Genomic DNA, 13,120 nt, shown 5'->3' on the forward strand with positions numbered 1-13,120 from the left:
GGAAGAACGATAGGAAGACATTTTAGTTTCCTTTTTTCCTCTTCTCCAACCCACTAACCTTGGGCTAGCAAGCGCCACGTAGTGATGGGAGTGAACGTGCCTTGGGGAATAACAAAAACAGGCACTAGGTCCCTTGGAGTGGTTGTAATTCCCAAGACACAGTGCATTGCAGCCTAGATCCTAATCCTAATTTAAAGGCAAGAGTGGAAGTGATGGACATGAATCAGATCCTGTCCTTCCATCAAGTTTTTTCCCCAAAAATCAAGGCTGCTGAGCACCGGTGTGTTTGAAGAGTAGCTCTTCTTGTTGCCCTGCTGTCAGCTGTGCCTTCCCGTGGGTCGCACTGAAAGCCATTCCCACTGGAAGCTGTTTTTTGTTTTTGGAAGGACTCCATGTGCCAGGAACTGCATGGATACACACGAGGGCACAGTCCTTTCCCTGGTGAAACAGTCATCTCAGACACAGCAAGGGCAGGAAACGATAGCATGGTTATGGTTCACATGAGCTGTCTTTTCCCTATAAAAATATTTTAGATAGATTTATTCAGAGCCCACTCACTTCAGTTAAATGAGACTTTGCACACGGGTGCTTCAACTCTCTGGAAATGAAGATGTTCAACTCCTGATTTTGGCAGGGTGGGGATTTGCCTACCCCAATAAGGCTTTCCAGGGGCAGGTGTGCTGGGAAGTCAGGTGGTGGGTGTCTGTCTGTCCGTCTGGATGGATAGATGGATGGATGGGGGGGAGGGCTGTTCTTTGTTTTGTTTTTGCCTTTGGTCAAATTCAAACAATATGCGGTAACAAGAACTAAATGTCATTTTCCTGCCATCCATCTTAATTTGGCATCCATTTTAAAGCTTACCTTTGACCTTTTAAAATGTTAATACACTTAAGCAGATATAAAAACCACACAGCTCCTGGAAAAATTAATCATAGCCATATCATGATGTTAGTCTAAAAATGTAGCATCAGTTGTTTTCCTCTGTAATTTTAAGAAACGTTTGTCAAAGTCAGCAGCGGTAACTACGCCACAATTAGCTATTATTTCCTTTGCAAACAAGTATCCATGCTAAATGCGATAGCGAAATCATGTCAGCATAACTGGCACGACTTACTATGAATTTCTTTTGTTTGATAACTGCTGAGAAGCACAGAAAAGGACCCGAAAAGGGCCTTGAGAAGTTGGCTGAGCCATCGTCCTGCGCCACAGCAGGATCAGCTATATCTAAGCCACTCCTGACAGGAAACCTTACTTAGACTTCCTTAAAACAGCAGCCTTAAATAGAACCGCAAAATTTGGTTGCGCAAATCAAAACAATTAATATAAATATGAAAATAATCTGTATACATGCACTACATACACAAATATGAAAAGACAAAAAGACCACGCTGACCTACACGGTAGCTCTCCCACCTCCGACCACTTCGCATTCTGTAGCCAAAGTTACAAACAGGAAACTCTAATAGAAACACCCCCTTCCTTTCAAAAAGGAGAGGCCGCTCACTTGAGAGCCTCAGCTCCTTGAAGTTCAATGGCACCTCTCCCCAAGAAAAGCAGTTTCAGAAGCACCGGGGTCCTAAAATATTTGGACCTTTGTGCTTCAAAGCCAAGAGCTCTTCAGTTCCACCCGAAAGCAAACAGGAAGCAGGAGTGTTGACCGGCCTCTCCAGCAACCACAGCATGGCTAAGATGTCCGGGAGCCTGTTCCTGATCAAAGACATTCACCTGGGCTTCTGACTGAACTGTTTCGGGGTCGGGTGCCTTTTGGATGGGGGCTGGGAGGCCGTGCTAAGTCTCTCCGTTGTCGGCTCTGTGGTTGCACGCTATGAATGTGAAGCTCGTGGCACACAGCCGTGCTCTGCTTTCGCTTTCTTTTCTGTGGCATTTAACAGCGCTTAGGGCCATCAATTTTAATGATCCTCTTTAGAAGACAGGAAGTTACGGTGACAGCCAGAACGCATCCTAAAACGCAAGCGATGGCTTCATGGCTAAGCACATATGGGAAGGACCCACAGCTGCTAATTGAGCATCTGAAAGAGATAAATTAAGGACCTACATGGCAAACCCAAACCAAAGGCTGATGTGTTCCCTCAGTGAGCTCCTCACCACCGCGTTTTTCCATCTACCAAGACCATTTCAGCTCCAGCACAACTAGAGCTTGGCCAAGCAGTCTTCATTAAGCGGAACAGCTGCTTAGGTAAAATGCCCGGGTGAGATACGAGATATCGAGGCTGGCACCACCAGCCCCATCACAGAACACCACTTCCAGTGCCCCCTGCACACCCGGTGTAGAGGAGCTGTTCTCAAGGAACCCATTTTCTCCCGTGACAGAGGCCTTGTGAATCCACCCTCAACACAGGGGTCCTCCCGTACCAAAACAGAGAAAGGTAACCCCATCCACACCACCTCCACAGACTGGAGATGAGTTAACAGCACCTCAAAGCTACAACAGCAAGGACCTTCTCTGCCTTTGGTCCTTCTAGGACAGGCCAACACGAGTATGTGTGGAACTATGTGCTCATGTACACATATCTACACACCACATGCTCCACCCTAGGTAGACAGTAGCCTTTGCTGTCCCACCAGAAGACCCTCCAGGGCTGCAGACCCATGTTGATCTTTCTCATGGAGCCCTGTGATCCAACTGCTTTCCTGTGGGACTTGTGGAAAGTTCTCCACCCCCAAAATCAGGCGTCTTAAATAGGACTTGGCCCCTGCCATAACTTTCTTTGAGGACCCCAAAGAGAGTTGCACAAGAAATAACAAGATTCTTCCAAGAAAGACATGGTAATTCTCTTATTCTTCCCTGCAAATTGCACAAGATTTAAAACAACAAAACCCAAACCCAATAATGTGTGTTTTGTTTTGTTCTTACTGACTTCTGTCATTCCCTCAGCGTCCCTCAGCCCAGAGAGCAAGGCCCAGCCCAGGTGAGGCCTGACGCAGCTCAGAGCAGCAGTCCCCTTCCCACCCCACTTCAGGACAGAGCTGCCTTCCCATTTCCAGCCCCACCACCGAAGCCAGAGATGAGGACATCTATTATTCTGCTGCTGATGCCTGACTGCTTGGTTAGGAAAAGCCCGATTAAAAAAAACAACGTGTTGCCCTTCCTGTTTGCTTTGCAATGGCCTTGTGCGAATCCAGCTCTGCCGCAAGTGATCCATCACCGGCCACCAGAAAGATGTGCATCATGCATACACAAAAATACATTTTACTTAGCTTTCCACATTTCTGTTCTCACTGACCTTTTGCACTAGGCAGTTCAACACTCTTCGGTATCTTTCCTTCAACCTAAGGACAACCTTATTTTTTTTTAAATAAAACAAAGGCCATTTCATGCAGTATTGTCACCTAAGCTTTCAAACATGATCAAACATTAAACATATATATATATATATATATATATATATATATAATGAATACACATTTCTCACTTTGCCACTCCTGACCCTGTGTTCTCTCTTTTTTTTGCTGGCGTGCAACACAATTCACACGTGCAATTGTTATCCTGTTTGCAACTGTTTTATTCGGCATCTTCTGATATTCATGGACTGTAAGTTAGGTAATGCTCCTCTAGCTAATTAGTTTACTCACTAAGCATAGATGAATAACTGATGAGCTACAAAAGTTGCTATTGTTCCAGTCAGTCACCAAATAACTAACTTGGCCATTCAACCAGGGAGAAGTTTTCTTCTCTGAAAGGTGACAAGTAGCTCTGTAATAACTTCTATTATTTTCTCAATAAACTCGGAGAAAATAGGACGCAGCAGTTAGAAAAATACAGAAAAGAGAAATTAGCTACTACTGTCATTAAGGATTCAGAGGCTGAAAAAGAACAGTTGGTGCAATGCAGCTGGAGCGCCTTTCTGGAGCGAAGCGATTATGCTCTGGCCGTTAATGAATTATTTTTCGCTGGAATGCAAGACCTGCACTCCTCCAAACAACCTGGCTTTGCTGTGGGGAACAGGCTGCCAGAGCACGTGAGAGCCATTGTTCTCCTGGCCCTCCTGGTAGCCACCGTGTTTCTCCGGCCTCTTTGTTTCCATGTCACAATAAAGGCAGAAACATAATGAAAAGGTTGAAGCAAACACAGGTGCTGGAGGGGAGAGTGCTCTCCAAAGCCAGCCTGCACTACCTGAGTGGGGATGTCCAGGGGGTGCCTGCCCTCAGCAGCCCCACCGAGGTTCAGGAGGTGGAGAGGTGAACTTCCTTCTCCTCTTGGGTCCGTCAGGGTTCACCCCCAAGTAACAGCTCAAAGACCATGGACATGGTCAGTCCTGGGAGGACTTGTCTGAGATCTTTGAGCTTGCTGTGGGAGAGCTGGGAGCAAAACCCCAAAATCTCCTCCTCAAAGCCAACAGACACTGTTCTTTGGAGGGTGAAAAGGACAAGAGGCCTGTCCCAGGCTCTTGGGCTGCCTCTTGAGAGCACTCAGCCGCAAATCCAAAGCCTCAGAGAAGCATTTTCAAATATCTCTGTACCCTATTAACTACCCAACGAAAACATAGCAGAAATAGCAGGCTCCAGCTGCTTGCACTCAATGCCAGCCCTTGAACATGGAGCAGCAGAGCATCCCCAAGCCACCCATCCATGCACTGGTCTGCCTTCCACTGCTCCCACCTTGCTCTTCCTAAAAATCCTGTGCAAAATCCCACGGATGCAATACCATAAACTCACCCTGCCCACATTACAGCACCACTACGTGGCTGCCGTACATTACAGGGCAGCCTGGATAGATCTGCCTGAAAAGAAAGAGAAAGCCACAACTAATGGGCAGCACTACATCACTTGACAAAGCAGCTCCTCTGCAAGGCAGCCAAGTTACTGAGTTGTTTAGTGCCCTGGGAAGGATGGGCAACACTGGAAAAAAGTCAGGAATGGGAATTCCTGAGACCTGGGAAAGGTTAGCGGTGCTTCTTTGTAGCCTAGGACTTCTCAGAAAGCTGCCTCCTTCTGGAAATCTGGAGTCTTCTGGGACAATTAAGAAGAAGGGCTTTGAACAAAGCAAAAACAAGAGATAGTATGTGGAATCTGAGCAAAGCTACAAAATATTTACTGTGCTGTCCCTCTGTAGATGCCGTTTCTGGAGGCGTGACCCAGCACAGCCCGACCTCAAAACAAAGCAATTCGCGGCTGGCACCACGCATCCTCACCCGGCTCCTTCCGCTCAAAATAAAAAAAGCAGGCACTCCCATAAATCATTTATCCACCCCAGTTCTGCAAGGAGAACGTTTGTCAGCTCCCATTTTGCTTCCCTTTCCCCGGCTGCCGGCTCTGCAAAGCCACCATTTCAGCTGCCTGCGGGCACACGCATCCTCCTCCTGCCCGTGGAGATCCAGCCCGCCCGCCAGCCTCGGAGGCTCTCAAAGACCACGCAGGGCTGCCACAGCACACGGGTAGGCTCAGGTGTAGCGAAGGTGGTGGTGCTTTACTCAGTAAAGGTTTTTAAGTGGCAATTTTTAGGCAGGCATATACCTTTTTGGAGTCGGTAGCTCTGGGGCACCCCTCACGTGTACTCGGCTACCGCAACCATCACGTGATTTATGTAGAAGTAATTGGGGTTAAACTCTCTGCCACATCGAACTCGTCACATTTGGCCCCATCTCTAGGACCTAGAAACATCTGAAATAAATAAAGCCCTGTGTCACTTCACGGGGTCTGGGCTTAATTAGGATCATCCTGGTTTTTATGGGAGAAATCTTGTACTGCCAGCTTGATGTGGCGAGCCCATCACTCGCAAGGTTATCTGTTTTTTGTTGCGTTTCTTTTTCTTTTTAAAACTACCAACGTGAAAACATTTCTATTTCTACAAAGCCTTATTTTTTTTTTTTTGTTGCAAGTCCTCCGAGCAGCCGGCTGACAACCCCTCCTTATCTTTGGCCGTCGTCCATGCTAAAATAAGCATCCCGTTGTTACGCCAAGGGAGCTGCACCCTCCCACCTCGGCTCGCTGTCGGCTCGCACACAGCTGGCTGCGCAGCGCCGCCCGGGGTGCCATTTTCTGGGATTCACTGCTAGGATTCACCCTCTCGCCACGACCTGCCTCGCCAAGTCATGCCAGGCCCCTGGCACGCTGGGGATGCCCCAAACCTCAGCCGACACGGCCTGACCTTGTCCCGCAGAGCTGGTGGCACTCAGCCCACGGACACGAGGGTGGCGATGCAGTGGCATCAGCAGCTCAGGACAGCTGGGTTAGGGGAAGGATGGGGTCAGGGGCTGCTGAAGCTGGTTGCCACCAGCTCGGGCAGCTTCCAGCTGTGCCCCCCAGGTGAGGCGAGCCCCCGTGGGCCGGGGGCAGAGAGGAGGGGAGCGGAGGCAGGGCAACTTTCAGGCTTTCCCTAAGCCCTGCTGCCGATCCGCGGCAGAGGCAGAACCAGAAGCCGGATTTTTTTTGCACAAAATGAGTTCCTGGAGCAGGAGAGCAGCCAGCCGCCTTTGTTACGGGCGGGTGCATTTTATTTTTTTATTTTTTATTTTTTTATTTTTTTAATTTATTTTTCCCCCCCTCGCAATTCGCGCTGCTGCAGGCTCGCCTCTTGCTCGCTGGGCTGCGACTTTCCACGGCCGCTGGCAGCGGTGCCGGGGGGCTCCCGGTGCTACCTGCTCCTTGCCCTGGGGCGGGGGGGGGGGGGGAAGCCACCGGCACCCTGCCAAAACCAGCCCCGGGCACCTCTCCCTGCCGCAGCCCCCCGGGGGTTTCACGGGGGGCATCGCCCCGCGGTCGCCCCCTCTCCGGAGCCGTATCTCGGGGTGAAGGCGATTGGGGCGGCTCGGATGGGGTCCGGCTGCTGGAGCTGGTGGCGGAGAAGCCACCAAAGAGCTGCCGGTGGCCGCGGGGACAGCGGGGCGAGGGTGCGGGATGGGGGCAGCGCCGGGCGCGGTGCCCGCAGCGGAGCCACCGGGGCTGCCGGCGGGGCGGCGGCGGCTTTCCAAATGTACAGAAAAGGGGAGAAATAAAAAAATGGGAAAAAAGGGCAAAAAAAAAAAAAAAGGGATCGCGCTGATTTCGAGCCACCGGCGCGCCCCGGACACTCCGAGCAGCGGCGCATTAGCCAGGAGCCCGTCCCTGCCAGTGCTCCGGCGGTAAATGACGTGCGAGGTCACCGCGGAAAATCATAACGGCAAGAATAACAATTACAACAATCACGATAATTACGATGATAACGATAAAAGCAACGCCTGCCCGCGGGGCCGCAGCATACCTGCGCGCAGCCGGGGGCCGAGCCCTGCGCTCCCCCGCCCGGCCCCGGGGGCTGTCCCCCCGCTGTCACCGGCATCGGGGCTCCCCGCAGCCCGGCACAAAGCGGCGGCGCCGCCGGGAACAATGCTGGGGGCTGGGGCCCGCGGCCGCCGCCCGCCCGCCCGCCCGCCCGCAGCTCCCGGGGGCCGCCACGAAGCGGGGGCTCCGCGGGGAGAGAGCAGCGGGACCCCCGCCGCGCCCCGCACCTACCTCCCTCCGGCCGCCGCTGCAGCCTGCGGGAGCCCCCGGCCGGGCTCCGCGCCCCGCGGCCCCGCTGCTGCCGCCGCCGCCGCGGCCAGGGCGCAGCCGCCGCCCGCCTCCGCCTCCGCCTCCGCCAGCCCCGCCCGGCCCGGCCCGGCCCGGCCCGGCCGCCGGCACCGCGTCCCCACGCGCGCCCCCGCGGGCCGGGCGGGGCGGGGCTGGAGGGGAGAAAGGGGCGGGGCTAGAGGGGGGTGGGCGGGGCTAAAGGGGCGGTGGGCGGGGTTATGAATGAAGTGGGCGGGGCTTAGAGGGAGTGGGCGGGGCTAGTGGGTGGTGGGCGGGGCTAGGGACTGATCCCTTATAGGGGACTGATCCCTGTAGGGTCTGGTCCCCTGTGGGGTCTGATCCCCTTCGCTGTTCTCCCAGCGCTCAGGCTGCCCAACAAGGGTGCTGGCCATATGTGAAATGGGGATTCAGAGCGGCTGCAAGGAAGGTTTGTAGTGACGGGAGTAATTTTCGGTTTTCCTCTGATAATATATAGGCGGTAGGGAGCCTGTGGCAAGTCTGAATTGAGCGCCGAGCAGCTTCGGGATTGTGTAAGGCATTATCTGTTATAAGGAAGTTTATAAAGCTCCATCTCCATTATTTGAGTTTTCATGAGGTCATAATCCACTTGACCCCCGTGGTTTATTTCATCACTATTGCCCCTCCAAGGAATTATAACCTTTACCATTACCACTTGCTAAATATATCAAGAGGTTTTAGTGACATTATAACAAATCACCGAGCTCAGCTTTGTTGCTTGTAATGTGACCGTAGTACCTACTATGAGAGTGATTGTCAGCCTGACGTTGCTCTATTTTTCTGATTGCTTTATAACAAGAGCACATGATAATGGATCTGAAAGGGTTTTGCTTTTCCTTGTGTACTTACAAATTGACTTTTTTTCTGAGGTCATCTGAAACTGAAGTGCTGGCTTCTTAACCATTGTTTTGGGGATCAAGCAATGAAAAATATAAACTCAAGAATATTGAAATTAAGCACCAGCGAATTAAGGTAATGCTCCTCGCAATTATTTCTCCTTTCAATTAAATGTATGAGTGTTCATTAGGAATCATACTGTAATTTGATTATCCTGAAAGCATTAATTGCTGATCAAGGATGTCACAGGTAAGTCTGTGGCATTTTAAAGGGATACACCACAGAGAATGTAACGACAAGCAAGAATTTGGGGTAAAAGTAATACACATAATTAAGCTACTTTTTACGGTTCAATCTGTTTTCCAGCAGGGGAAAGGTGGGTCCTACGTCAGTCCCCCAAGAGATGCTGCTAAAATCATAAAGAGAGTTTGCCCAATGAAAGATTTGCTACTGGAGCCAATGTGCAGTCTCACTTCAAGACCAGCCAGAGCCAGATGTTGGCCTCAAAACCATTTTGACAAGACATACCTTGTCAAACTCTCACTGGGATCCAGCCAAGCTGCTTCCGCAACCAGTGCTGTAAGTCCAGCTTGTTTGCTGGAACTGCTGGTGCCCCAAACCGTGCGAGGCTCTTCTCTGTGCCGGCAACTGCAAAATAAGCTCACCTATCTGTCCCACACGATACCACGGGGCAGGTCTGGGCATACGGTACCATCTCAGCTGATGTACAGCAAAACACCTCCACCGAAAAAACATCTCACCTGATGAAAAACCTGGAAGTCTGCCTCTGAGGAAGAGGTCTCTGGCTTTATCCTGCAGACCTTTTTGCTGGCCAACAGGACTATAGGGGTGCACTTTAATATCCCCCATCTTCCCACCAGCCCACTGGTTTTCACACCTACAATGTATTAATTTCCATCTGAGCTAGTCACTGTTTTCAACCTTTATGGTCAGTGGAGAGAATTAGGCGCTTTTAGGATGCAATTCGTTTGACCTTTCTTAGACATCTACTTTAGGAAGAGATAAATCACTCCCCCAAGTGTCTGTGTTTCTCTGTCGACCACAAAATGGCCTGAGGGTGGTTAGTTCAGCGTCAGGTATCAATAGTGTAGGCGGTCTACATATAATTAGGTGAATCCCAATCTGGTTTGCTACAGTGCTGCTGTTGCAATGACTGCCGAAGTGCTCTACAAAGAGTTTTATTCACGTATCTTGAGCATGTAAAAATATCGTGGGTTTTGTCCTTTTACAGTCTTTGTTTCAGAAGCATCGTGCTAGCAGGGTCTGTGTTTTGTGCTGAAGTTGGTCTGACAATTCTGTTCAGGATTGTCTTCAGTTACCCACCAAGAAATCATCAATTTCTGCACTTTTTCACCCAATGTCTTTCACCAAATATTTGTCTGATTTAATTTAAAGGTAGAGGAAAGGCACAATGTACAACAAGGAAATGAATACAACATTAGGAACATCTCTCATCACTGTATACAGTTGAAAGCAAAGTTGGATACGCATACATTTTTGTTTTTATTTGATCACAGGGCAATATTTTAAATAATATTAGAAATGAGAAATCTATAGCGGTGGGAGTCACTGTAATGCCATAAGCACACTAAGCCAGTGTACAGTACATCTCAGAAAAGGCCCAAGGCTCAGATGTCTATCTCTGTGTTCTTGTATTCCCAACAAGCAGTGAATAATGCATTAGTTTTGCTTCAAGCATCCTATTTTGAATATGCTTTAGCCAGAATTATTAGCTTTCATGTAGTGTATATTGTTAACAGGGGTCATGCTCAGTGCCCACCTAGTGCTGTCTCCAGACGGGCCCTGGTAAGGAACACAGAAAGATTTCAATAAAAATTTCTCCTCGCTGGTTGTCCCTATGGGATCCCCCAGGATTTCCAGATGATAAGGCTAGGGCCAGCTGAAGGTGGTGGTGGAAATCTCCCTACAAGCCCCATGGTTCATTGGCTGAGGCCCAACATATTTAACAAAGCAGAAGGAGGCAACCATTTCTGTTGCGTTAACATGGGAGGACTTGCACTTTCTCTCCATAGAGACCCATCCCAGGACCAGCCACCCCAAGACACCCCACTGGGCGTGTGTTGAGCTGCGTTGGGAAGAGCTGGAGCCATCCGTGCAGCAACAAGTAACCCCCCAGAGCTGTTCTGCAGCTGGATAAGGGGAGGATAGCCTGAAAAGAGCCTTCCCTAAACTCATCTTGGTGAGGGCCACCAGTGCCCGGGGCGGATGATGGCCGTGGTCATCTGCTGAGCAGACTTCAAGTGTTGAGGGAAGAGCTGCCAAACGCAGCCCCGGGCCGAGAAGCTGCCCCTGGCTGTTGTTAAGCTGTTGTGCTTTCTCCTCCTGCAGCCGGGGTGGTCTATAAAAAGTGAATTAGCTTGCAAGGAGCTATTAAGAGCATGCCATTTGAGATACAGGGTATAATTTGCAAAAGAGTAGGTGTTTACACATACACGTATCCACACGCACATCCCGTATTTAAGTTTCCACAGCTACCGCTGGAGCAAGCAGCCAGCTGCTAAATCCAAAATAGCAACGAGAGCACATCATCCGCCCTCTGTATTACCATTTGAAAGGGACAGTTCCTTGGGAGGATGGGAATTTGACAGGATATGAATATGTCTGAGACTCTATTAGGCACTAATTCAGCAGGACTGGCTGAATGAGATGAAGAAGCAATGAGGAGGAGAGAATCTCTTCAAATCTGAGCTGATTGGTAATTTTGATGAAAGCCCTTTAGTCTCATTCACTGCCTGTTAATTACCTCTGGAAATTAACGTTTATTTTTCTCTTCAGGAAATGTTGTTCAGCTGCCAATATGGAAAGATTAATTAAATTCTTCCATGGATGAAGGTGAAAGTAGGGTCCTTGTGGTCAGCGCGCATTTTGGCTCTGGAGGCAGGTGTGTCGTGACAAATCTCCCTTTGAAAAGAGCAGTCCAGATCTTCCCTCCCCTGTTTTCAGAAGATAAGTGTGTCCCTGTCCTCCTGGGGTGGGGTTGGCATGTCAGGTGCTTTCAGCGGGGAAGTCTGAGCGTGGAAGTGCTTTGAAAGAGGGGAGGGAAATGGCAGCGAGGACTGCAATTAAACAGTTTGGAGTTAAATGAGGAGAAGCCTCTTGCTCCACCCAGTGAGAATTAATTAACAGCTCAGGACAAAGGTATCTCTGCTTAACTCAAAGGGAAACCCTCAGCTTGGGCCCATCTATACAGAGGATCACAAAAGTTAATTGATTCAAAAAAAGTGGTAACTTGAACCTCACATTCATAAACTGTTCATAAACACGACAGCTTCTCCTACCAGTTCTCATTTATTTGATCTTGGCTCAGCCTCAAAAGCTGCTTTTGTCAGTGCTAACGATGGCCCTTCCACTGCTCAAGAGTTTATTTCCAATATCCACTATTATGCTATTCGCTCCTGCTGTGCAGGAAAGAAAAAAGAAGAAGAAAGAAAGGAAGAAAGAGCAATGTTCCAGGGAAACTCCCATGCATGTTTGGTATGGGCATTTGAGTTCCTGATTCATAGCTGTGAAACCAAGTGTCTGGGCATGGTTGGTAAAATCAGACAGCATCGTTAAAGGAAAAGGAGTGCTCTGTCCCATTTTATTTTATTTTATTTTATTTTTTTTTCTGAAAGGAAGTCTGCATTAAGTTTTAATGATAGATAAAATGGGTGGGAAGCCCTCGGAAGCACAATGGATGGGTTTCAGGCTGCCTCTGTGACACTTGCAGGGAGGAAATGAGGCAGCTCAGGAGGGCACCAGGCAGGAGACAAGTGGGTCAAATAGACCCAACAAGCTTTCCAGCAGCAACCTGGTGGAGAGCAAGCTGCCAGAGGAGAAGCCAGCTGCAGTCAGTCGAAACCAGCCAGGCAGGCAGCTCCAAGTCTTGCTCGCTGCAGGGAAAATGCAGCCCTCGCTGACCTGAGTTGCTTTCACCAGAGGGAATCCCGACCAACCACAGAGGCATGGGGCACTGTGCTGGAGGTTTAGTGGGTGGCAACATTGAAGGATTGGTGGGTTACTCTTTGAAGGGTCCGTTATCAATGATATACCATAGTCCATTTTGTTTCTTCAGCATTCCCTATACATGGGGAAGAGGAACCAATACCTTGGCCTATTGACAAATCTCCCACAGGTTACAGATTTTACCTCTACTCTTCCCTATAGTGAGTTTTCAGATCAATCTATGAAAGCACAGCAACCCAACGTGTTTGCTAACAACTGTCATAGGTTATTTTGCATAACCTATAATGTACGGGGTTGCTGCCAGCCAAAGGTGGCATCTTTCACTTGCAATAAATTTGGAGATTAGTAGTTTATAGTCTGTTCGGCTGAGTAAGTGCTGGGGCGGGGCACTGAAAATTATGAAGACAGACGGCAAGAAGCAAGCAAAAGTGATGTGAACAGACAAGATGGGTTGGAAAGCAGTAAGAAACTCATATATAGTGCACTGATTTAGTGGCCAGTCTGAAATAAATAAATTAATAAATAAGAGATTTGACTACAGAGTCTAACCAATCTAGACCCCTTTTTGTAGCTGTTAAAAAGATATCACATGTGAAACAAATATATAATTTCCAAAGAAAAACAGTGTCTCAGTTTTTATGAACGTTTTCTGTTTCGTTCCCAGCTAAATCTGTTTACCACATTTGACTCAATTCTGCAAGTTGCTTCTTCAACACTGCATTTTTTTGACAAATTCGTTATTCACCAAAAGCATTCTCCCAGCTTTAATAAT

General features: G+C 49.1%; 1 protein-coding gene and 1 long non-coding RNA gene across 5 annotated transcripts in view; one reads left to right on the top strand and one right to left on the bottom strand.

The window, feature by feature from the left end:
• Window positions 1–7,634, bottom strand: part of RAI2 (retinoic acid induced 2) — a 32,625-nt gene extending 24,991 nt beyond the window's left edge. For 2 of the 4 annotated variants that reach the window (XM_072029011.1, XM_027448105.3), the window contains exon 1: window positions 7,450–7,634. The gene's annotated coding sequence lies outside the window, so the exon portion shown is untranslated. Of the gene's footprint in view, window positions 1–1,393; window positions 1,416–7,201; window positions 7,224–7,449 lie in introns of those variants that run through there. The other 2 variants (XM_072029032.1, XM_072029026.1) reach the window with 2 other exon arrangements.
• A 164-nt stretch (window positions 7,635–7,798) lies between these two features.
• On the top strand, window positions 7,799–12,848 carry LOC106015313 (uncharacterized). Its single transcript, XR_001187258.5, has 3 exons — window positions 7,799–7,933; window positions 8,394–8,496; window positions 8,728–12,848. It is a non-coding gene; the product is annotated as an uncharacterized lncRNA (long non-coding RNA).
• The last annotated feature ends 272 nt before the right edge of the window (window positions 12,849–13,120 follow it).

Source organism: Anas platyrhynchos, chromosome 1 (assembly GCF_047663525.1).
Source record: "Anas platyrhynchos isolate ZD024472 breed Pekin duck chromosome 1, IASCAAS_PekinDuck_T2T, whole genome shotgun sequence".
Lineage (NCBI taxonomy): Eukaryota > Metazoa > Chordata > Aves > Anseriformes > Anatidae > Anas > Anas platyrhynchos.